The sequence below is a fragment of the Orycteropus afer genome, unplaced genomic scaffold, assembly GCF_000298275.1.
Source record: "Orycteropus afer afer isolate SDZICR_OR568_19922 unplaced genomic scaffold, OryAfe1.0 scaffold00744, whole genome shotgun sequence".
Taxonomy (NCBI): Eukaryota; Metazoa; Chordata; class Mammalia; order Tubulidentata; family Orycteropodidae; genus Orycteropus; species Orycteropus afer.
In genome coordinates, this window is record NW_006922331.1 from 2,110 (window position 1) to 9,488 (window position 7,379).

General features: G+C 48.8%; 1 protein-coding gene across 1 annotated transcript in view; it reads left to right on the plus strand.

Moving 5' to 3' along the window:
* Positions 1 to 7,379, plus strand: part of CABIN1 (calcineurin binding protein 1) — a gene marked incomplete at its 5' end in the record, with an annotated part of 148,772 nt that overhangs the window by 679 nt on the left and 140,714 nt on the right. The window lies entirely within an intron of this gene.

Here is a 7,379-nt window from a genome sequence, read left to right on the forward strand (position 1 = left end):
CCCACTGCAAAGTCCCAACCATATCCACTGCTGTCAAGTCAATTCCGACTCATAGCACCCCTACAGGACAGAGTGGAACTGCCCACAGGGCTTCCAAGGCTGTCAGTCTGTATGGAAGCAAACTGCCTCCTCTTTCTCCCACGGACAGCTGGTGGGTTTGAACCATCAGCCGTTTGGCTAGCAGCCCAGTGCTTTCACCACAATGCCACCAGAGCTCTACTCTCTGTAGGTGGAGCCTTAGTCATTGGTTGGTTTATTTTGGGTGAAAGTACATGCACTAATCCATGCCCCACGTCAGCGCTTTCTGCACGTGCCATTCAGTATGTTGATTTCCATCCTGCAGGTTGTGCTGCCCTCCCCCTATTTCCAGACTATCTCAGCATCACTTACACAAGCTCACTGTCCCCTAAATGTTTCCTCTGTCCTTGCGTATTGCTGTTGTCACTTTGATCACATGTGGACAGTTCTTTATGAGGGCACAGTGCTGTGGGGATGTGACTTCCTTTAGGTGGCCTTTTGCCTTAGTGCTTTGGGAAACCAGCTGGAGAGATTCCCCCCGAGCCCTGGGAGTCACCTTTGCCCTAGTGTACTACCTCAGAGGGTGTGTGACTCTCCTCCAGGTTGGTTGATATTCCAGGGTAATCTAAATATCCTGCAGGCTGATACTTTTTGTCTGGCCCTGGGCTGGAGCGTGTCTTGTGATTGGTCTGTTTTGTGCACCTTGCAGGGATTGGTTAGTATACTTGTCCAAATGAAGTGACAGTAGCTTCATACGCCAGTGAACTGTGTGTGGCCTCCTGTTGGGAAGGCTGTGCCTTGCACGTGATGAAGAATTTGCTTCTACCTGCAGCTAACCTCACAGAGGCTGGAAGGCAGAGAGGAAGGAGCAGGAGAAAGCAGGAAAGGAGGCAAGGGACCTCCTCGAAGAGCTGTAACATGGGTCCTGGGCTAGCACCAGGGCCAGAGTCAGAATTGTAATATGGGTCATGGACTAGCACCAGGGACAGGGTCAGGATTGTAATATGGGTCATGGACTAGCACCAGGGACAGGGTCAGGATAGTAACATGGGCCATGGGCTAGCACCAGGGACAGGGTCAGGCTTGTACCATGAGTCATGGGCTAGCACTGGGGACAGGGACAGGCTCTTAACAGTCAGGGGCTAGCACCGCGGACAGGGACAGGTTCATAATGTTGGTCATGGGGTAGCACTGAGGTCAGGGACAGAGCTGTAACAGTGAGGAGAGGGATAGGCTTGTAACATGGGTCATGGGCTAGCACCAAGGACAGGGACAGGCTTGGAAGGGGCACTGTGGCAGAGCTGTTGGTGACAGGCCCAGGGAGGCAGAATGCTGGTGATGGATGGCAGAGCCAAGAGGCCTTTCCTGAGGACACTGAGAGGACGCCTTTCTTGAGGGGGGCCTGAGAGGAAGTGTGCACGGCTGAGGGGTGCCGAGGGGAGGTGTGCACGGCTGAGGGGTGCCGAGGGGAGGTGTGCACGGCTGAGGGGTGCCTAGGGGAGGTGTGCACGGCTGAGGGGTGCCTAGGGGAGGTATGCACGGCTGAGGGGTGCCTAGGGGAGGTGTGCATGGCTGAGGGGTGCCTAGGGGAGGTATGCACGGCTGAGGGGTGCCTAGGGGAGGTGTGCATGGCTGAGGGGGGCCCTCGAGGAGGTGTTCATGGCTGAGGGGGGCTGAGGGGAGGTGTGCATGGCTGAGGGGTGCCGAGGGGAGGTGTGCACAGCTGAGGGAGGCCCAAGGGGAGGTGTGCACGGCTGAAGGGGGCCCTCGAGGAGGTGTGCACAGCAAGGAGGGCCCAAGGGGAAGTGTGCATGGCTGAGGGGGCCTAGGGGAGGTGTGCACGGCTGAGGGGGGCTGAGGGGAACTGTGCACAGCTGGGGGGGCCTGAGGGGAAGTGTGCATAGCAGAGGCCCCAAGGGGAAGTGTTCACAGCTGAGGGGGGCTGAGGTTAGGTGTGTACAGCTGAGGGGGCCCCAGGGGAAGTGTGCATGGCTGAGGGGGGCCTGAGAGGAGGTGTGCATGGCGGAGGAGGGCCCGAGGGGAGGTGTGCACAGCTGCGGGGGGCTGAAGGAGATGTGTGCACGGCTGAGGGGGCCTAGGGGAGGTGTGCACGGCTGAGGGGGGCCTGAGAGGAGGTGTGCACGGCTGAGGGGGCTGAGAGGAGGTGTGCACAGCTGCGGGGGGCTGAAGGAGATGTGTGCACGGCTGAGGGGGCCTGAGAGGAAGTGTGCACGGCTAAGGGGGCCTAGGGGAGGTGTGCATGGCTGAGAGGGGTGTGCATGGCTGAGAGAAGGGCCTGTTTGCTTGCATGGCCAGAAGCACCTGACAGAGCTGTCCTGCACTAAAGGAGGGGGATGTTTCCGGGGAGCCTGGCCTGCTTCCTGATCCTGATCCTGAGTTGTATGTGTTGATCCAGATCTCAAGTTGTTTTCCTTAGACCACCTCACTGTTAGTGTGCTCTGTGAGTTCCGTGTGCTGCTGCACTGGGTTACTGTGCCCAGCAGAGAAGCAGAGAGCAGGGAGGGACAAGTGCAGAGGGAGGCATGGCTGCCTCCTGCCTGGTAGGGATCAGCCTGGGGTGCATGCTGCTTCTCACCATCCCCAGATGTGAGACAAGTTGTAACTCTTCGGCCATCCACGTTTCACAAATGCTGAGTCCACACAGTCTTTCCCATGAGGCTAAGCTGTTACTTGGTTCAACGATTATTTGGGATAGGTTCGATTTGAGGTTCCAAGATTTCCTCAGGGTAATAATTTCATTTATGCTGAAAAAATTTGGAAGGCAGCTACCTGGCTGACTAACTGGGATTGATCATTATCTGCATCCATTCCAAAGAAAGGTGATCCCACAGAATGTGGAAATTGTCCAACAATGTCATTAATATCACACAAAAGTAAAGATAATTTAGAAATGGTTGTAGCAATATATTGACAGGGAACTTCCAGAAATGCAAGCTGGATTCAGAAGAGGATGTTGTTGTTGTTGTTGTTGTTGTTAAGTGCCATCGAGTCGTTTCCGACTCATAGCGACCCCATGCACAGCAGAACGAAACACTGCCCGATCCCGTGCCAGCCCCACAATCCCTGCTATACTTGAGCCCATCATTGCAGCCACCATATCAATCCATCTCCTTGAAGGCCTCCCCCCTCTTTCGTCGACCCTCCACCCTACCAAGCATGACATCCTTCTCCAGGGAATGGTCCCTTCTGACAACATGACCAAAATAGGTGAGACGAAGTCTGGCCGTTCTTGCTTCTAAGGAGCATTCTGGCTGCACTTCCTCCAGGACAGATCTGTTAGTTCTTTTAGCAGTCCACGGTACTTTCAGCATTCTTCACCAGCACCACAACTCAAAAGCATCAACTCTTCTTCGGTCTTCTTTATTCATTGTCCAGCTCTCACATGCATACCAGGCGACTGGAAATATCATGGCTTGTGTCAGGCGCACCTTAGTCCTCAAGGAGATATCCTTGCTCCTCAGCACTTGAAACAGTTCCTTCGCAGTTGACTTTCCCAATGCTGCGCGTCGTCTAATGTCCTGACTGCTGCTTCCGTTGGCATCGATTGTAGAACCAAGCAACGTGAATTCCTTGACAACCTCAATCTTCTCTCCATTGATTGTGATTCTGCTCATTGGTCCAGTTGTGAGGATTTTTGTTTTCTTTATGTTGAGATGTAATCCATACTGCAGACTGTATTCTTCAACCTTCATCAGTAGGTGCCTTAAGTCATCCTCACTTTCAGCAAGCAAAGTTGTATCGTCTGCATATCTCAGGTTGTTAATGATTCTTCCTGCAATCCTGATACCACGTTTTTCTTCATATAGTCCAGCTTCTCGGATTATTTGCTCAGCATATAGATTGAATAAGTGTGGAGAAAGAATACAACCCTGACGCACTCTCTTCTTGATTTTAAACCATGTAGTGTCCCCTTGTTCTGTTTGAACGACAGCCTCCTGGTCAAGGTACAGATTCCTCATGAGTACAATCAAGTGCTCGGGAATTCCCATTCTTCTCAATGTTATCCATCCACACAATCAAATGCCTTTGCATAGTCAATAAAACACAAGTAAACATCTTTCTGGTATTCCCTTCCTTGAGCCAAGATCCATCTGACAACAGCTATGATATCCCTTGTTCCACGTCCTCTTCTGAATCCGGCTTGAACCTCTGGAAGTTCTCTATCAATATACTGCTGCAAACATTTCTGAATTATCTTCAGTAAGATCTTACTTGCATGTGCTATTAATGATATTGTTCTATAATTTCTACATTCTGTGGGATCACCTTTCTTTGGAAGAGGATGTGAAACAAGGGATATCATTGCTGATGATTCAAATGGATCTTGGCTGAAAGCAAATGATACTAGAAAGGTGTTTATTGACTATACAAAAGTGTTTGACTGTGTGGGTTGTAACAAATTATGGATAAGGTTGTTCAGAACACTTAACTGAGCTCATGAGGAGCCTGGATGTAAACCAGGAGGCTGTTATTTGAATAGAACAAGGGGATACTGCATGGTTTAAGACCAGGAAGGGTGTGCGTCAGAGTTGTATCCTTTCACTACACTTATTCAATCTATAATATGAGGATATGATCCGAGAAGCTGGGCGATACGGAGAAGAACGCGGCAGCAGGATTGGAGGAAGACTCATTAACAACCTGCGAAGTGCAGATGACACAACCTTGCTGAAAGTGAAGATGACTTGGAGCCCCTTCTGATGAACATTAAAGACAACAGTTTGTGGTATGGATGACACTTCAACATACAGAAAATGAAAATCCTCACAACTGGACCAGTAAGCAGCATCATGATAAATGAAGAAAAAACTGAAGTTGTCAAAGATTTTATTTTACTTGGATTCACAATCAACACCCATGGAAGCAGCCATCAGGAAATTAGATGACGTATTGCATTGGGCAGACCTGCTGCAGAAGACCTCTTTCAAGTGTTGAAGAGCAAAGATACCACTTTGAAGACTAAGGTGTGCCTGACCCAAGCCATGGTGTTTTCAGTCATCTTATATGCGTGTGAGAGCTAGACAATGGATAAGGAAGACTGAAGAAGAGGTGATGCTTTTGAGTTGTGTTGGCGAAGAATGCTGAGAGTACCATGGGCTGCCAGAAGAAGGAACAGATCAAATCTGGCTGCAAAAAGTGCAGCTGGGATGCTTCCTGAAAGCAAGAATGACTTCATCTCACCTACTTTGGTCATGCTGTCAGATGGGCCCATTCCCTGGGGAAGGATGTCACGCTTGGTAAAGTGGAGGGTCAGTGACAAAGGGGACGGCCTTCAGCCAGATGGCCTGACACAGGGCCGCAGCGGTGGGCTCAGGCCCAGCCAGGGTCGTGAGGATGGCACACGGCCAATAGCATTTGCTGCTGTGTGTGGGGTCGCTGCGAGTCGGAGCTGACGTGATGGCATCTAACAGCAACAGCATAACATACAGCAACAACAAATAATAATTTTGGGGTGTTATATAGCCTCTGGCTCCAAAAAGTCTGGATTCCGTGAGGTTTTGAGACTCTGTTCTGCATTTGTCCCCTTTTGACCAGGATTCTTCTGTGGAATCCTTGATCTAAATGTTCAGTATTGGTAGCCAGGTACCATTCAATTCTTCTGACGTCTTGTTGAAGGAGGCCATTGTTCACGTAGGTGGGTCAGTACGTGCTGCACTTCCTCCATGATGGTTCACTCTCCCATTCCCTTGGTTCTCCCAGTGAATAGTGATCCACTGTTGCACCTTGGATGGCTGCTTGCAAGCTTTTAAGTCCCTCAGCAACTATGCAGTGAACTGGAAGGTGCAACAGAAGCGTCAGGATCCATGGTAGGCCAGGTGACTTCATGTCCCAGCAGCAAACCAGTGCCCTTCACTTCTGAACCAAGAAAACATACCTCATCAGGTGATTGGCTGTACATGGCAATATCAGCAGCTGGGTTTTTTTAGAAATATATGTATCTCACCTTTTGCCACTTCAACCTTCTTATTAAGTTGGTGTGACATCAAGTCAACTCCGAGTTATTGCAGCCCTGTACAAATACAGAGTGGAACTGCCCCGTAGGATTTCCTAAGCTGTAATCTTTACAGGAGCAGATCAGCAGATCACTGAGCATTTAGTTAGCGTGCCTCTCGGCTGCCCCTGTCAGCGTGCAGCTTGGTGACTCCAGTTACGTTAATCGTGGTACATAGTCATCACCGGTAATTGATGTCAGGTTTTCCACCATCATAAATAGAGATGTACTGCTTCCCAGTGATGCCTGTCTCCCTCTCCCGCCCACCCCTTGTAACCACCAATGAACTGTGATCTCTATACCAAGATTTAAAAAAAAAAACCACCATTACCACCACCATCGAGTCATAGTGACCCTATAGGATAGAGTAAAGCTGTCCCATCATGTTCCCAAGGCTCAATCTTAAGGAACCAGACTGCCTCATCTTTCTCCAGTAGAGTGGCTGGTGGATTCCAACCATGGAGCTATTGGTTATAGCTGAACACCTTAACCACTGCGCCACTAGAGCTCCTGTTTTGCCGAGGTCCAGCCTCAGCTGTGGGTCTTTGGAGGGAGAGGTGGTGTCGGCGAGATGAAGGAGACACACTCACACAAGATGAAGATGTGCCCCACATAATGAGGTGCCTTCTTTATTTTATACTGTGTTGCAGATTACATGAGATAATGACAAAGCCAAATGACACACCCACAATTCCGGGTACATTCTTGAATCAGTTCATGGCTGTGTGCTATTAACTTTACAATAACAACTATGTTTATCACACTTTATGACGGTGGGCTATTAACTTTACAGTAACAACTAAGTTTATCACACTTTATGAATGTGGGCTTTTAACTTTACAATAACAATTACATTTATCACACTTTATGAATTACTTGTGTTCCTGTTTACTGGGAACATCCCAGAACATTGCCTTAATCTAGAACATCTTATTTCCAAGTAAATACAAGTTTAATCCTGTTATAATTAACTATATCCAAAACTTATAAAACTATTATTGAACTTAGAAAATAGACTTACGTCTTATTTTATCTATCTGTCATTAACATTATATGAATAAAATGTGCTAGACAATGGGGTTAAATAAGGCATGAGAAAATGGTCAGGGTGAAGAATACAACTTGGGGCCAGAACGTGTGACTCAACCTTGTGGTTGGCACCATTCTCTGAATTACCACCAGCCTGGGGGTGCAGATAGGTCTACATAGTCCATCAACATTTACTTGTGGCCTTTTGATTTCTTAAAGTAACTATTCCATTGCTTGATTAGAGTATTTCTCTGTGCAGTAGTTTTACACCTAGGCCCTGATCATTTTAATCTCTCTAAGAAAGGGAGTTAAAAGGAAC